The following is a 19165-nucleotide window of genomic DNA, read 5'->3' as shown; positions in this document are numbered from 1 at the left end:
ACAGCTATAGTCCTCTAATCTGACCTGTAGCTCCTTTTTCCACGTCATTTCCCAATCTCTCTCCCTCCTTAGTTCCTTAATTTATCCACTGTCCTCCCTCAAAATACCAAATTAAACCTTAAAAAAAAAAAATATTGTTAGAAATGGTTGATTATATATAAGTAACACAACTGCAAGCAGCCGATTTTTTTTTTTTTAAATGTATGAAGAAACCTGTTATTGCTTGTTTGAAATATGAAGAGATGTCGCAGACACTGCATTTATCTGGTATAATTTCCTTATTTTTTTAGGTGCAATAAACTGTATATAGCAATAAGAAAACAATAGTGCAGTGTCAGTTTTTCCAATATGGTTTAACCCTGTTTCAGTCCCTGTAACACGATTGTATCCCCTCTACCTTTTTTTTTCTTAGTGCACACACAACATGGTCCACTGCTTTAAGAGATGAAAAGGAAAAAAAAAATACATCACAACTCATCTTAATACACAGGAAAAGGCCGATCTTTCACTTTCAAATAGTGTTTGAGTTATTTCTTTATTCATCCAGCGTGTCATTGATGGGCTGTATCAACAGAGCATCTTTCCAACCGTTTTCCTTTCTGCTCTAGGTTTAGAGAATTTTCAGCCTATTGTTACACACCAGAGATCAACCAATTACAGGATCCATACCAGACTCCGAGGCTTTTTCTACTTCACTGGCGCCATGAAAAATGTTCTGATCTGCACCGTGTTCCACATTATGATTTCCTAAGAAGATATCAGGCTTCATGCAAAGGTTTACAGCATATTCATGACTGTATTTCTTTTTTTTACAAGCAGCCCATTTGTTCTGAAATTTTCCAGATTTTTTTCCCCATTATGTCACATGCTAGTGGGTGTGTGTTGTTATCTTCAAACAAGAGAAGTTAATTTGCATACAGAATGAGATTATTTTTTCCCCACTGGCAGATAACCTGAATCTGCTGAGTACTAGATTAATTGAGAAACCGGTATATATGTTTCTTTTTTACAATGCAATGCAGGAGATACATAATCATTGGATTATAACACTGCACTTGTCTCCTGCATGACAAGCTAAATTGATGAGGGCTGAGTGTGGGTGCGACACTTGATTTTGTCTTCTCGCACACATCAATATGAACAATGTTACTACTTCAGCATTTCTGTCAATGTGTTTTTTAAAAAAAGTCTTTGACTTTTTGCCAGAAAAAGAACAATGAACATAAAGAAACAAGTCTTCTTTACTTGTCAGGGTTGATCTGAAATTTGAATTAAGTTGGGATTCATTTTTGATTCATAAATTATTTTAAGTAGTATAGTAACATTTTAAAATGATTCTATATTATGTTGGATGTAATGCAAGTGTCTTGTGCCTGATCAGAATTTAAACTCTGATGTGATCTCTCGCTACTTTGTCTGTGGTGTTTGAGTGTGTATGAATGGTCACTTCACATAGCAGTCTCTGCGTCAGTGTGAACGTGTAGGTGTGACCTGTGGTGTAAACGTTCTTTGAGTTGTCAGAAGACGAGAAAAGCATTAAACAAGCTCAAATCCATTTACAACACCCCTAGTAATGCAGAAGATTTGTACCATTATACTCTAAACATGTTCATTCATGCTGTCTAGATGTGCATTTTAACATAGATGGTATAGGGACATCTAAGGCTTTTGCAGTCAGTCTCAAGTGGACACTTACGGAACTGCAGTTTATTTTTATATAATTAAGATTTGACTCTTAATATTTAGATATAATCACCCTTGAGTTGCTATGGTTAAAATAAGGAGACAGTTGTTAATTTACACATTAGCAGCTGTCAGTAGTCACAAAGCATCCTTATCATTCAGTTGGATTTATGTATTTAATGTTGAGCGTTGTGGGCGTGGCCAAACAAGATATTTTGTTCCTGAAAATTTGCACTGAGATTTATGAATGAATGGGCTGACTTGAATCCTTTCATTGATTTTTTTTTTTTTTCTTTGTGGCTAAAGTTCATTCTTGTTTCCTCCTGTGTAAACTGTTCGAGGTGAATTGTTCCTCAGTGAAAACCAACAGTGACAGTATACTGAATGACTGTTTCAACACAGTTTATATTGTTCTCAGTGGAAGAAGATCCTGTCTCCAGCAGCCGACTTCTCTCTGTGTGTATCTTTGATCACTATTCTTTCATCTTTTGTGAGCCCAGCACTGGCACAAAATTGCTTCATAGCATGATATATGACATTCCATCTCAGCAGCGTATGAAAAATAAATTAGATTTCCCTTCACAATTTCCTGATCAGCCCCCACCGACACCCCCCGACACCCTGCCCTCCTTCCTTTCATCACACCTGCGCCCCTCTTCGTGCACAAAAACGAGCCAGCGTAGCTGTAAAACACAAACACAGGACGTTTTTTCAATACTTGGACCATTTTCATTTGTAGTTCAGTTCTTTTTAAGATGATTAACAAAACATAAATTACACATCTCTTCCTGTCTGGGTATTGTTGGTGGCTTTGGACAGAAGTGTTTCCCTCTCCCTTCATCCATATCTCGGCTAACATTGCATGCAAATAATCGCACCTTTTAGGGCGCTGCTTAGTTAAGCTGTGGTTTAGGATTGGTTTTAAACCTTGATGATCAGGGCCAACATTCTCCTTGACTCTATTTTCAAAATTTGCACTTCAAACTCCACTTCAGGAATTTATCAGCACAGTTTCATCAGAAATCTGTTAAAGGTTAGAATCATCTCAATAGTCCACACAACGTCACTCAAAGTGAAATAGCATTTCAATGTTGAAACAATGCAGAACAACGTCTGCAAGTGTCTGTAACAACACCTCAAAGCAAGGTTAAAGTGATTGATTTCATGCTCAAGCGCATGCTGATTCGCCAACACAGTTTTTTTTTTTTTTTTCAAAAGCGCTGCAGACTCTGTGACAACCTGCAATTGACAGCTCAGACACACTTAGCTGTTGTCCAGCTGAACTTGTGCTCAGTTAGACACAGAAATCATGTCCTGTATGACAGAACAAATGTCTCTGCTCCAATCTGCAGCTCGGGCAAGTCAGGTTCAAAGCTTAATACAGCTTATGATTCAGAATTGTGAGCGAGTAGCTAAGGAGCACTTTTAGAGCACATACATGTTTCGCTTGCCGAGAGTTCACTCCTCCCTCGTGTGTAACATGTGAAGTTCCTCTTTCTACAGTTTGGTATTTTGAAAGTTGTGTAGAAAGGCATATTATTGTAACAAGCTGCTGGCACGGATGAGAGCTACTGTATGAGTGAAGACTGTAAAACTGCTGGCCATAAGAGGCGCCGGTAGCGCAGTGGCAGCCCATGCATCCCCACGTATGGAGGCTACAGTCCTCACGCGGATCGACTCCGGCCTGTGGCCTCTTTCTTGCATCTCAATCCCCTCTCTCTCTCTCTCCCTGATTTTCGACTCTATCCACTGTCTCTCTCTCTACTAAAGGCAACAAAGGCCAAACACATAGCTTCAAAAAAAACTGCTGGCCATAAAATCCAAACGATGAAATTAGAGAAGCTAAATGCAAAGTCAGGTACAGTGTATGAGTGATACATTGTACCAGAAGAGATTTTACTGTACACTTAACATAACTAAAAGTTGCAATATAGTACATTGCCTTTGTTTTCTTGTAGTTGTGCAGTTTGAGTTCTATGTGCTTCATGTCATTCATTCATCTTATTGTGTTTCTGTTAATGGCATAATGTCCAACATGTTACACAAAAAAACATTTGAATTCAAGTTTATCCTCTGTAAAAATCTTGCTGAGTCATGACTGCCTACAATAAGAGAGAAGCACAAGTCCTGTGTTGTTTCCAGAGATGTGTTTACATGGACAGGATGGCCTTGCGAAAACAAGAATAACATTCTCACTGCTTATTTGGATGCAATGTAAGGATTTTTAGATCACGGTCATGCTGTGTAAATGAAGCTACGAGCTAACTTAAGAGTGTCAACTTTAGCATGCTAACAGAACAATGCAGTCGACAGACAATTGCAGTTTGTGCCAAGGACAACTTTGTCTATCACTTGTGCTGAACTCCTTTTGTGGAAACTTGAAGGAAGGGTGGTTGGAGGTGTGTCACTGGAGGAGAGCGGAGGCTGCTGTATAAAGGAGATATGGCCAAATAGCAGTTTGTTTTGGTTTATGCAGGTGCTCAAGGGAAACGGCTCAATAAGTCACACATTTCCTTCAAGCAGAGCCAAGTAGAGGCATCCCTTCTTTTCACTTTTCCGACAACAACAATGAAAAGGTACATGAAGCAGGAAAAAAACCTGTAAACCTGCCCTTTGTCCAAGGGAAATAAAAGTTATAATAAACTTGACCAATCAGGTCTAATCAACTGGAACACAGTTCTTCTGATTGAAATATCTTTTTCACATTTGTCCAATGTTCACACAGCAAGGAAATGGCTCTCTCTACACAGTTCCATGATGCTACTCACATCTTTGTTTTAATGCTCTAAAAGAATAGTTATTGAGTGCAATCTACCGAACTATCTGTATTAATTACATGGAGCATAGTATTTAGATCAGTGTTTCTCAACTGGTGGGTCTGGACCCAGAGGTTGTTCGTGGAGCCATTTTCAGTGTGTCACGAATATGTTCCTGGAAAAAGCTTGTGTAAAACATTCTGTGAAGCGCTTTTTAACCGTTTGTTTTGTTCAGTGTATTGCTTCTGTCACATTTTTTGTACTGACTGAAGTCCAAGGTCCACAGTTGTCCAATAAAATGAATCTGATTGGCTGAAAAATATCAGACATTTTCGTGGCGGTTTTCCACTGAGGAGTTGGTTTTGTGTCCTAAGGCTGAATGAGCTGAGAACCACTGATTTCAATCCTCCTATATGCTCCTGTCACAATAAGTATTCCCAGTAATCTGAAAGTGAACATCTCCACTATATATCCAATGTGTTTTCATTAAGACATCAGACTCGCAGAATCACGAGCTGGAGGAGGGGAGCTAATTGAGACAATGCATGATGGATTTCCCGAGATATTCCTCAGAGGAGCGCTGCTTCTTTATTGAGTCTGAACATGTCGGACCTGCTTATTGTAGTCTGGAAATGATTTATTAGGCTTCTGCAAATTTAAGTTCTAAAAATACATCTTGTACTTGACGTGTGTTTTCTATTCCCAGCCTTGATTTTATTCTTCCAGCAGGGGCCAGATGTTAATGAAAATGAGTGACGCATTTACCCCTTCCGCGTAAAAAAAAGTGTGCTTTTATGAATCATGTACCAAGAGGCCTTCTCTTTTAACCCTCTGCACCTTATATTAAGATAATATAATGCACTGCATACATCCAATCCAAGCCTGCATTATAGTGTACAACATATTATCTCAGGATCGAGAAACTGCTTTGGCTTCATGCATAACACACATTTGATTCTTTTCCTCATCTCCTCTTCTGATCCTCATTCTCTGTGAAGCTGTGTGCCAACAATAGTCAGACAGCACTTCACTCTTTTTTAAGCACTGCCTGCTCTGAGTGAGACACTTTGAATCAAAATACATCTCCCCAGGCTGACTTTGGGAGTTGTTTTGCGTCAGTACAGGGGTTAACAAAGACTGAGACTTCATCACAATAGGATCAGATTGGTTGTCTAAAGTTAGAAAACAAACCAAACGGCACATGTATTTGCTCATACCTGTTTGTTTTTCACTTGCATCACCTTTGCAAATTTCCTAATAGAGGAGGCATTTCATGATGAAGCAATCTTTTTCATCCCATTCTTAAATGGGTCCGATACTATACAGGAGATTCAAAGGCGAGATCAAAAATGTAGGGCTGCTTTTACTGAAATTCATAATTGACACCGGCTTCATCATCTTCATCATCAACACATGCTTACTTCATAAATCCTTCAACTTGTTTTAATCCATTAAAAGTGAATTTGGAGAGGAACATGTTCCCACTAATCTTCTAATGGATCTTGAAGGCCCAAATGGCTAACATTTCTGATATGGGGCTTTGTCTCAGTTTTATTGATCTATGAAAAAAAAAAATATATATAACTATAACAAATGATGTATAATAGCAATCATAATAACATTTTAAATGGAGCAAAATGCCATCAAGTTCCAAGTCAGGAAGGATTTGAGAATATTGTGTTTTTTAATAAGCTATGTGGACATGATATGTATAGTGAGTAAAGTGTAGCATAAATATAATGATAAAACAGGTGTGATATGTGTAACATTAAATAAAGCTGGTCATCCATCCGTTCATTATCTATACCACATTTCCTGTTCAAGGGTTGTGGAGGGCTGTAGCCAATCCCAGCTCTCATTGGGCCAGAGGCTGGACTGGTTGCCAGAAAAAAAGTGTATTACATGACATTTTTTAACTTTGGTCCAACGTGGACGGGACATTTTTGAAGTTCTGCGGGGTAAAGTTCTTACTTTTTAGTTGAGATAAAAAACGTCTTTTTTTTTATACAGTCCAAGTCCTTACACATGCACTCGATCCACAAACAGTCTATATGAAAGCTCCAGTAACAACAGTGTTTGGCACTCAGGTCAACGTTATACGCTGCTGCTATAGTTACTATTGGCTCCACTTCTCTGATGACTTGGGTTATTGTTCGACACTTTGTAAAGTGCCCTCCAAGGATGCTTTAACAAGGTCTTTCAAAGTTAAACTATTTCTATGTTAAACAGAAGATTGGAACACAGAAATGAAAGACTCACCTATATTGTGTGGTATTGTGCCATATGGTCCCTCGAAAACACCTCAAGGCCACACATTCACTCTCAAAGAGCACAATGGAAATGCAGCCTGCAGGAGCAAAAGAGAAAAGAAAGCTCTTTTTATAAACCAGTATTTTCCCCTCATTATTTGACGCACTATTGTGGTGTAGGAGAGGCACTGAGAATTTAAAGGGAAGCTCACATGCACTTGTTTTATATGGATGCCTATGCATGCATTAAAGTGGCCAACATGGGAAGTCAGTCTGCAGGTTTACATGTTTGATTGAAGCGGAAACCTCCGGTGTTGAAATATGAAAAATGTGGAAGTCAAAAATCCTGCAGTTCGTCAAGTGTGTCCACTTGAGACTGGCTCCAGGAACACTGGACGTTAAATCAACACTACAGCATAAATTAACATGTTTAAAGCCTGGTACAAAAAGAAAACAAAATACAGTAAATACAGTAGATCTGATTAGTTGTCATCATGGGCACACACTGCACGCACATTTCTTTTCTTTTTTTTTAAACGGCTCCGATGCACCCTGCTGTAACAGATGACTGATGTCACTTAAGCTTCATCCATTAAAATTGGCAGTCTGGTTTGACCTCTTTGACAGATGAATTAACCTTTTCACCTCTGGATTGTGACACATGCTGACAGAAGGCTGTCTGAAGTGCATCCTTAAAAAAGAAAGCTAAGAAACACTTTACAATTATAAAGAATAATCTGCCTCTCAAACAAAAGCCCATCAACATCTTCTCGAAGCACTGTGTGGGAAGAAGGAGGAAGGAGGACATTAGATTGGTTTGTGGAAAATTATTGAAATAAAGCACAGTGTGGGGGGGGGGGTTCACAGGTTCACAGGGCCCCCACTCCCAAGTGACGTTATAATCTCAGCAATGACTGAAGGCACAGTATTTGTCTCTTTTCTTTTCTTTTTGAGGCCACTCCTCATGACAAGCCGTTCGCCTTTCTAAACACACTCTGAAAGCTCTATTATTTGTGTGCTTAGTGAATATGTGTGGGAGTGGGTAAAAATGTCGTCTTGTGCTCTGATAAATGAATTTGAGGATTTATTGTTGTCTGCAAACGCGTCCCTGTTGTATTTCGTGGTAAAAAAAAGAAAAAAAAGAATGACATGCAGGATTCTCTTCTTTTCTTTCACTAATAAACAGCTGCATCTTCCACTCAGTGCTGATGCTGTGAGGTGCTTACTGTATGTTTGAGCTTTCTCTCATGCTGTGCCCTCCCACACAAGAACAACATGATCCAGCCTTTGCAGACTCTGTTTCACACACAGTCGCACCCCGTTCTCCTCCAAACCTCTCTCCGGAGGCCTCATGACACACCTCGTTCTCTCGGTTCAGATTCACTGTCTTCCCCGCTCGCGCTTCCCTCGCGAGCTCTCAGAGGGTTCAGTCTGATGAGTGAAAGACTTGCAAACACCCCCAGCAGTGCTTTGATTTCTAGGGCAGATCTCGCTCATCAACACTTTTCTGTCGACCATGGGGGACCCTGCAGAAGAACAATCTAAGCCTCCCTTTTAAAGCAGGTCCCTGGCTGGGCTTTGCCTGTCAATTGCAGTTTTAACACAACCCAAGACTGCTTACAAACCTGGAATGGAAACTTTACTCAAACCTTCCTCTGACTGGAAATATTCAGAGCATGTTATCCGAGATGGAGGGTTGATCCTGGTCACCTGAGGTTTGCATCCATTAATAACATCATTAATTTAAAGCTTTTAATTAGCCAGAGAATCCAAATGACATATTATTGATCCTCTGTCATTAGCTGCTGTAATTCTAATCCTATTTAAAGAAGCCGCATCAAGCAAATACCTGCTGTGCTGCTGATTCAAGCTAACAAAAAGGTCTGGGGCAATTAGGGCAAGGCCAGTCTTTTTTTTAGAGAACCTACGTAAAGCTTTACAGAATTAAAAACAGAACATTTATGACTTTAGGGAACTAAGCCATAGGAGCAAGCAGATACATGTGAAATAAATACTAAGAAAACAAAGAATGAAAGTAAAATGACATTCAGCATTTATTAGAAAATGTATTAAAATATCCTCAACTTGAGTATTTAATAAGTTCTCTGTTCTTCGCCCCCTTCAGTAATATCATCCCTGACTACGTTCTTATCGTCATGATGGTCATAGTTTACCTGCTGGTCTTGCCGAATCAAAAAATACTCTGTATTACAATCTACCCCAGAACAGTTGTTCCCACACTTTTCACAATGAGTTCCACCGAATCAAATATTTGGCTATATATCACCATTGGGACGAACAATGGGATACAGTAGTATCTTTAGCCACCGACTTCACAGACGTGTTTTGAGGAGCTCTGACTTGTTTTAAACTTGTTGAAAAGGACTATTATTTGTGACCTTTAAATTTGGACCAATAAAGTAGACTAGTATAGTCAGTAGAAGACCCGTGTATTGAAAAGGAAAGGAAGCTAGGCTACTAAAAATAAGCCTAAATTTACTTAGTTTGCAAAGTTGCAAGGCAACATCATAAATTTCACAAAAGTATAAGAAAATAGTATAAGTTTCATCATTTAAATTTAAGGTATGGTATCTTTATTTGATTCCACACACTGCTCAATAATACCAGCTTTATACTCTACCAGTCCAATGTAAGTGATTCAATTTGTTTTTGTCTTTTCTGGTCAAATATGTCTCATCACGAGCCTCCAAACAACAGCCACTGGCAGCTGGCAGGCATTTGCATTTTGGCTCATACTTAAAAAACCTCCACTTTGTGGCCACAGTCTGCTTGGTTTTTACTCACTCTGCATTTCAATTCCATCCAACTTACTCAGTCAGTTTACACCAAAGAGCCTACAACACATGGTGTCATCCACATAACGCATCATTGAGTCATTAGCAAGTGGCTCACGCTCAGCTTCAAAAAGCAGTTGGAGTAAACGGACCGAAAAACCACCCCTTCAACATGCTCTCATCGGACATATGCGTGTCAAACAAACACGCTTTGGTCTCAATGACAAGCCAAGGCCCGGACCCATGCAACAGTCCAGTACTGCACCTCCTGCAAAGAAGTGTAATTACATTTTCTGCAAGGGTGGTTCTTGGGCCCGTGAGAAAAGGGTTTATCAAATTCACACACATTGTCATCGCCCATGTCCATGTGGTTTTCCCCGTCTGAATCTATCTGCGGCCACTTGTGCTTTTTAAAGAGCATCAAGCCTGGAAAACACCCACAGACATGCACGCTTGTCATTACGCTTGGAGTGCTTTAGATAACGTACCTGGGGGGATATTACAAGGTGGGTCAGGGGATGTGAGCTGAATTTCATTGGATTGTTTTTTCTGTGTGAGCATGAAGGAGTTGTTGACTGTTGAATCCTTGAAGCTGTAATTTGTAAAAACGTTACAGTATCTCTGTTTCCTGCAGACACTAACTGAGCTTTAGTAAATATGGTTATACCTATTCCACATGTTTAAAACCTTTTTACTTGTCATTTGGCTTTTTACTCTCTTTTCAGCTTCCATGAGCGGTGTTCGTGCGAGTTCATTTTTGATATAATATTGATAGTATTTCTCTTCCACGAGGTTGGAGGACTTGCAAGAGACAGATTTCTTACAGAAGACTAAGAGCTTTCGGCCATGCTAGGAACACTTAGGCTGTACTTATGCACAACAGATGCTGTCACTTATTTTGAAAATGATTGAACTCTCATGCTGTGGCCTTCACAGTAATCAAAAAATCAACTCAATGAAGCAGGAGATTTTTAGAAAGCAGCACTATTTAATTACCTTGCCAAATTAGCAAACAATGCTGTTTATTCCTCCACTTGTTTTCTTACATACATAGAGAACCAATACATTCCTATGAAATATTACTTCGGCCAAAGGTCACACACAATCTTTTTGCAAGTCCTACAAAGACCTTTGCACCTCTGGCTTTTGAAAAACTGATCATTTCTCACAGCCTCACTTAAGTCTCTCGCCCGGTTGCACAATGTATCTCCTTTACAGCATCTGTTCCGAAACACTGTCTGTGTCAATAAATCCTTTAGTACCTTCTCTAATGACTCCCTTTCCCCCTTTTACACCTTTGCAGTGAGTTCTGTTAAACAGTCTATTTGGTTAGGTTAAGCAAGAAAGAAAAAAACAAAGTTGATTGAATGTTGAAAACATCCCTCTTTCACCCCGAGGGGGCGATATCGGTCCTTTGCCCATGTTCAGTACTTTCAGTACTTAACCTCACTGATTTTAGAGGGGTCTGGTGTGCATCAGTATGCGTAAGTGTGTGAGGGCCTAAGAAATGTAACATTATTAGACATCATGTTGCCTCAAAAAATGTGCCAGTATTCAATATTTTAAAATGAAAGCGCTTGACAATAAGTATGTTAAATACAGAGAGAGAGACTGGCTGCTGTCTGATATGAACGATCCATCCACAGGTGTTTTGTTGATTCGCATAGGCCTAGTATCTTTCAATTATGGGGCAAACATATTGGTGTGTATACATCCCCACCATCCCCCACTTAATCATTTGCCCAAAAACAAAATATACACACAGATCCTCATCAGCTTCAACCTTGTTTAAATTGTAGCCTGTAAACTCCATCATTTCTCCATTCATGATGTTCAAGTGGGCTAAGAAGTTCTGTGGCCTGTTTAGAAGTACAAAGTATGTCAGCCATGATGTCTGAGCATGGAGGAGTGTGAGCATGTTTACTCCAGTTTGGATGGCACATGGTGGACCAGCCATCTGGAGTCGTTTTCATCGGGAAGTTCGTGCATGTGTGAGCCAGCAGTGAGCCGCACGAAGTTCAAATAATGTCCTGCTGTGGCTAGTGGTTGTCATGAGCAAGTGTGCACGGTCCATCTGTTTTACCCCCCGGTGATGTTAACTTAATGAAATACAATACGAGTGTCAAAATGTAGAAGTGAAATGTGGTGTAAAATTAAAAAATATAAAAGGCAGGAGACCAGACACACAAGGTGGGGCTGGCTGAATCTAAGGGTGAAAAACCCTGAGGCGAAGTAGCCTAACGCTACAGATTGATTCATGCATTTGGCAGGACTGCTGCAACACTTCTCCTTGCGCCAGTAAAAAGCTGCATTTAGTTGTCACATAGACTTAGTGCTCTTTTCCTCAGCATACAACTGCTCCTGCTGAGACTCAAACAACCAAAGATTTAGAGCTGCAGAATGTGAAAAACTGTCTACTGTACGTACAATTAGAACGTGTAACAAGTGAAATCTTAGTGAAATGTAGAGGACTGCATGTAAGTATGGTCAATGACTTTCTAAGCAGATTCAAAATCCCCAGAAACGGCTGAAAGAAATAAAAAATTGTATCTCTAAAATATCTTAATCTGTAAAGGTATGACTGTAAACTTATCCAAATGCACCATATTCATTTGTGTCGATAGATGGTTTGATCAAAAGTATTGCTGTCAAAAAGATTTTTTTTAATTCTGATTAGTTGCTCATTTCAGTAGTCAATCTGGATTCATTACATTTTTAAAGTATGTTCTAAATTCCATTTTTTCAGCAACTTTTTGTTATGCTTTTATTTTGTATTTCTGAACTGTTCTAGGCTAGAGATACTTTTTTTCCCATTTAGATTAAAACCCGCTTTTATTTTGAAAGAGAATTAGTCATTGTTACATGATGGATAACACTCATAGGTGGCGCGGTTGTTCTTTTCCATCACTGTCTGGCTACAGAAAGACACAGCTGCGTCTTGCCTGCAGTGGCCCATAATAATCATTTTTGTCCTTTAGGTTTTTTTCTCATTTATAAGGTCTTTGAATTTTTAATCCGTCCTTTTGTGTGACGCTTTCTCCATTGTTTAAAAAGTAAGTCGATGTTCACATTTTTACATATTTTTTTTACTTGTGACATTTGATTCTAAATGTGCCTATCCTCTTCCTTTTTTCCACTTTATTTGTGTAAAAGCAGTTTTAAAAGACTCATCATATAAAGAATAAAGTTATCAAGGTTGGAGGTCTGTCCAACAAAACGGTAATAACAAGATTTTTTGTTGTTATACCAGTACATGCACTATGTTGTCGTGCAGTATCTGAAAATATAAAGGATATAATTAACAGTGAACACCAGTAGTTTTTCTCTGTGTTGTAGAATTGTGCCTCAAAGGGTGTGCTGACTGTTGTTCATTGCTTTGATAACTGAAGAACCTTTAAGATTGCACCACAAACCGCTGTAAATGGTCCATATGTGTGTGGGGGTGGAATAGCACTGATGTGTATGGGTTGAAGAGACACATGGATATTGTTGCAACATGGATGTAATAATGGATGTCTTTGCAGTGTTCTTTGGTGGGAAATGATCGTTAGTTTCTGATCTCAAAAGCAGCCTGAAAAAGGCTGTTGTCGTCAAATGATCAAATGACAAAATCAAATAAGTTTTCATACTCTATCCCACATGTTTTGTCAGCCTGCCTTTGTCAGTGTAGACGTGGTCAGTCCTGAGTCTTGAGGGATAGTATAACAATAGGCTTCTCTTAATGAGATACAGTGAGTAGGCATATGCATTGAAGTACCACGTTTAAGAAACCCTATTCAATCAATATTCAACGCTCAAGACAAAAGTACATCCTCGTTCATACGCCAACGTTGCCATTTTAAATCATGAAACAACAAAAGGCAGACTCAACAATAGAAACAATGGATTATTTTGAATAGGTAAAGATGAAAACATTTCCTTATGGCCAGCACTTACAGCAACAATTTGAAGGAACTTGGGTTTGGTTTGCTCAGGCGCCAAGCAAAGGGTTCTGCATCCAGCTGCACTGACATGAGACACACATAGTGTCGTTACACTAGACACACTACAAGGCTAAGGCCCTCTTGGAGAACATTCGGCAAAAAACTTTTCTAAGGATAAAGCCGTATTGACAGACAAGGTAATCTTACTGTTACAGCACAAATGTCTTCTGCCCATTGTTTGCAATGTGAAGTATGTGTATGTGTATTTAACTAATACCATGAGATCTATGGGCTGTGGCTCAATGGCTCCACTGGAGAGGGTCATTTGTTGCTTTTTGAGACAAAAAAATATATTTTAAATTCAAAAGGCAAACATAAACATTTGTGAGGAAATGCTACCATATAAAAATGTCATTCACATACTGTATATAGTTTGATTAAAATAAATTTAAAAGAGTTTACACAAAGACGTATAATGACCTAAAACATGAATGTACTTTGAGCTTTCCCTTAAGGTCCAGGTCAAATCTGAATCGACTGACTTTGCCACTTGACCAATAATTGCAACATTATGATCATCATTTACAGCAAACAGTTTGAGTTTTGATGAAAACATTGTCAGGAACGGTCTTCACTCTGTATCAACTGCAATAATAAACCTTTGAATTATCGGAAGGGATGCAAGCTTAAGAGGAGAAATATGTAGCTCTGACACCTTGTGTTTACAATGGGTACTGCGGTCCATATTCAAAACACCTGAGACAGCTGTCTCCACTGCCCCCTCCTTCCGAGAGTCGACGTGCACTCAGGTTGTCAAGTCACAGAAATAGAAGCTTCAGTGTTTAGCTCTGCATCAGTCTTAAAATCTTCCTGCACTGTAACCTTCACATAGGAGGACAACATATTGACTGCTGCACAGAGAAGCCAGAACTTTAACACAGCATGTTTTCATTAATGTCTGATTATGTATTAAGTAGATATCTTACATATTGCTGCTTTAACATTTACTTTATATAATTTAGTACAGTATAATAGCATTCCTCAGAAACTTCTGCCGGATTTTTTCAGACTTACTCTTAGTTTTGGTTTGGCCCTGGTTGTATCTGTTAGCCAGTTGAATAACTATCAGACAAAGGTCATAGGAGCATCGCGTAAAACAAGTGCTTAATTTAGTCAGTACAGTGACCACATCACATTCCCCCTTCAGAATAGCTGTACCTCAGCCTTAGCCTATCTGAAGACTTTCTGCTGACTTCTGTGACTTAATAACCCTTAGAAAGCACAAGCTCCACTGTGTCTGCAATACACCTTTATACTTGTCTTTTATTCACACACACACCAGAGAGACCCAATTACCATAAAAAACCTGGCAGACTACTACATTACATTTTAAATGTTACCCACAAGGCCAACCTCCTTGAAGTGGAGGGTTTGGCTTGTTTAACTATACAGAGAAGTCTAACAGAAAAATGGGCTCCGGATAAGGGGCTGCACCTGAATGGAGTTCAGGGCTTTTTTTTTTTTTTTCCAATAATAAAGCCTGATCTTCACTCAAAGATTTTTAAAATCTTCAAAAAGTGAGAGACCCCACACATGATGACAAAAAATAAAAGATATGACTTTTTATTCCACCTGGAGTATCAATCAATCCATCTTCAGTTATAGTGCCAGTGTGTGCAGAGAGTGCCAATATGAACAACCAGAGTTCAGACACCCAACATTTCAAAATTTGCTAAATTTCTTGCAATAAAATGTAACTTTGGGCTAAAGCAGAAAATGAAAACCAAAATAATCTACAACAATTTTTTTGGACTACTTTATGCTGAAAGTTCATGAAGAAAACTGAAAAAGAGTAGTGGAGGCAGCTTTAACACAGGCTATACATGTAGTGAATGCTGGGGGTAATTAAAAGTTCAATTACTGCGGTTGTTGTGCTTCTTTCTCCATAGAGCTTCCTAATTGGCTATCATGTTATTCCTCGTGACAATCTACAGAGTGCATGCTCTCCTGCTGTGTGAGAACCAACCACAAACAACAGGAGATTGGATTGAAATGAGGTGCAGCCATGATGTTCTTTTTAGCTGAGCAGTACAATTAAATTTACTCTGAACATACTGTACATCAAATCAGAGGAAAATCTGGCAAGATCATTTCTCGAACTGCGAAAAATTCAGGACTTTGCTTTCTTTTGTCAGAAGGGGAAAATCAGGCCTAAAATCATCTAAACAATCTTCTAGTGTAACCAGCTTCTTAAAGGATAAATCGTGAAAGAATTATTCTTCTTATCTACTGATAGTTAGGCTGATTCTGTGGGGAAGCTGTTAACTGCTGTATCATAGCTAAGGGAATAAAAGTATGCTGCCTGAGAATATATTTTGCTCACACAATAAACAACTGTTTCACATTTAATGCAACTTTTTCAAGAAAAATGTGTAATTTGTAGCTTCAATCCCTTTGGCTAACCGCTGTTCTTCATTTTAAAACCTTGTGAGACACATTCAACTCCTCTATGACACTGTTCTACACACTGGATCCCCTTTGATTTATAAAAACTCTTCCTACAAGTCACTCAAAAGTACGACACGAGATGACTCATCGCACTGACAGTATTTCTGACAGAGAACTAAAGCCCCTTAACCATGCGGCTCAGTCTCATAGTGGATGATTTGTGTCCTTCCAATCTATCTTCCTGTTGACTGTCAATGGAGCTTTAGCACCATTTGTCAGAGGATGTATGGGTGGAGGGGCGTGCTGCATCGTGGGGATTTTTAGATGAAGGTTGTATTGCGAGGTAGCCGCATCCAATTTGTCTCAGTTGTTTCTGAGATGATCAGAGAGGCTTTTAATAAGGAAATCCAACGAGCTCATGGGCTGTACGGGAAACTTCAAAGAGAGGGTAGATCTTCTAAGCAGTTGTCTCACTACTACAACCTTTACAGAGACACTGAGGAGCGCACAGATTTACGCTCTGTCAAGAAAACTTCCCTATTCTGGCTATAAAAAGTAGATTTGCTTTTCTGCTCAGAGAACCTTGGGGCGAGTTATTGTAGAGTAACACAATGAGAAATATAAAGAATTACAGCAATAAATGTAGAGATGGATGTTGCCCCGAGGCCTATGCTATGCTATCAAGCACTGCATGCACAAATAACACAACAGCTGTCGATGCCACTTGAACTGGTGCTGTAAAGCTTAGAAAGAGATTTTAACCTGCAAATGTCCATAAACATGCAGCCTTAGTGCAACCAATGCAACATTTCCTGTACCATGGAGTAAGAGCAGCTGCTTTTCCCCATGTTATCTGGTCCCACAGCTGACATAGACATCAAAAACATGACACATGTATTATATTGCATATGACATATTCATGACATCTGCACATGCTGGTATAGATGAAAGCCATGAGTACAAGGCGCACGGGAATGGATGTACGGTAACGAGAGCCTCGAGGCCAGCCTTAATGAGGAGGGATTAGTGGACCATGATAGGGCTCTCATGTGCAGCTGTAAAAAGGGGTGGTGAGGCCTGTAGCAGAGAGGATTGGATGGATGAGCGTGCAGTCTGTCAGGTAAAGGACGGGCTCACCTCGGCTCCCGGGAAACTTCTAAATGAGAGGGGGGAGTGCAGAGAAATAGATGAAGCCAGATTGTAAAAGCTGACAAGTGCAATCAATAGATCACACGGTAATATTAGCTTGCTATCATCCTTTTGATATCCCGCTGAGAGAGGGCGAATGGAGGAGGCAATTCCCAGGATCAACATATTTAATGTCAACGTTGTACTGCAAATTTCTCCTATTTTTTTTTTTTTTTTAATACAAATGTAATATGATTTCAGAGTGCTTTATTAATCCACACATAGTTAACTGTATAATCTGCTCATAATAAGCTATCAAGGTATTTTACAACCTCCCTGTCTCCATCATAGCAGATTGGAGAGATGGGTGCAGACATTTTTTTAGCCATATAATGTTTTATTAGGAACCAAAAAGAGTAGGATAGTTGTCTTGTTTATTGGGTTGTGTCCACTGTTCCAAGTACAATCTCAAAACTGTACCCGTGAAAAGATTGTTCACCATGCAGTGGCATAATGTCTGTCCAAGCTCTTCCAATCTCTGAATCAATTAAGGCAGGCAAACCACATGGCAACATGTTCTGCAATACTGTTTGTGATGAGGGTGTAGTTACACAAGAGACAGAGGCACAGCGTAATAAGCATTTCTTAAATGTGGGATGGCGATCACTTATAGTGCTGGTTGAATAACTAGTCAGCAGCTAACATGCTAGCTAGTTGAAAACATGAACCAATTAGCTATATCTCTTGCAGTCTAGCTCTGTGATATAGCCTATAAAATAAGTCCTGTTTGGGATAAAGTCAGTCAATTAACTGATACTGTGATTGAAGGTGTTTGCCAGGAGGCTTAAATCCAATCACAACTCCACCTCATCAAAATGCTTCTTTAGAAACCCATGGGTGACACCACAAAGACTTTTATGTTAAACAGTCAGTGAGAAAAAAAACCCCAAAACAACTACATTATTGACTTAACTTTTCATTACTAAAAAGTAATTTCTCGATGTTAGAGAGATTGTGTCTTTTTTGTGTCAAGTCTTCCTTGAAGAAATGTATTATTAGAATGGAATAGAATGTATTTTTTGTCATTATACAATTGTACAACATATTACCACCAACTGTTGTCTATTAAGTTTAACTGTGGAGGTGAGTTAAGCTAAGATAGCTCCTTCCATTTTGGGACTCTCTGACCCTTCATTTCCTCAAAGGTCAGTACTGTCGAGACAGTTTGCTCTTTGTCAATGTTCACTTCAGTTGAACTTACCTCCTACAATCACTTCAGCCCCAAAACAAACCGTTTGACTGGAACAGTTCGGCTGGAATGAATTGATCTGACTGCTGTGACATTTGAGAGTTTTTGGTTCAAGCAGCACTCTTTAGAGAAGTTGCTTTTTTTTAAGTTCTGAACTGTTGATTCGAGGCCTGAATGAGAATGTTAGTGAATGTATTTATTGTTAGTGCAAAGTTTAGCTTCAAAGGTTTACGGAATTTTACTCTCTGTGCATTTCTTCGAAAATGTTTTGATGCATAGGGCTGTCTGTTTAAATGTCTGCCTGTTAAGGTTTTCCCTTGACCTTAATTTTAAGTGCCTGCTCACAATGGGATTAGTTGGGTTCTATTTAATAGATGACAAGATGACTTTTGTTGTGATTCTCTGCTGTATTGATTGACTGATTCATGAACAAGGAAGGGAGATTCCAGTGAACGATGCTCTTGAGATGGAAAGTGGATGTTAAACGTTGAAACAACGAAAAGTTGTTACTCAAGCATTCTGTACAGATTGTATAGCCCTCCATTCCAACATGTAATGGTGAATTGATTGAGACTGTATAGTGCTTTTCTAATCTTCAGACTACTCAAAGCTATTTTAAACCAAAGGTCACACCAACCCATTCACACACAGGCAGAGGCTGCTATGTAAAGTGTTCACCAGTACTAACTCATCCCAGTCATACACATTCATATGCCAGTGACGAAGCAGCGGGAGAAATTAGGGGTTCAGTTTCTTGGCCAAGGACATTTAAACCTGCAACTGCATGAGATGGGGATGAAAACCTTCACCAGTTTGAAGAATTGCCACTGCCACTACCACTGAGCCACAGCTGCCCCAAATGACTCTGTATGGATTCTTAATTTGATCAGAATCCTCAAATCTATACCAAGCATTCTTTAAGTGTGGACTATCA

At 39.2% G+C, this 19165-nt stretch overlaps 1 protein-coding gene across 2 annotated transcripts in view; it reads right to left on the bottom strand.

The window, feature by feature from the left end:
- The window catches only part of LOC306840404 (leucine-rich repeat and fibronectin type-III domain-containing protein 2), an 82820-nt gene that overhangs the window by 34364 nt on the left and 29291 nt on the right, over positions 1–19165 (bottom strand). Inside the window, exon 3 of one of the 2 annotated variants that reach the window (XM_079369662.1) lies at positions 6699–6786. The exons of the other annotated variant lie outside the window; for it this stretch is intronic. The gene's annotated coding sequence lies outside the window, so the exon portion shown is untranslated. The remainder of the gene's footprint in view (positions 1–6698; positions 6787–19165) is intronic. 2 annotated transcript variants of the gene reach the window in all.

Source organism: Symphodus melops (genome assembly GCF_947650265.1).
Source record: "Symphodus melops genome assembly, chromosome: 19".
Classification (NCBI taxonomy): Eukaryota; Metazoa; Chordata; class Actinopteri; order Labriformes; family Labridae; genus Symphodus; species Symphodus melops.
This window is presented reverse-complemented; position numbering and strand designations above follow the sequence as displayed.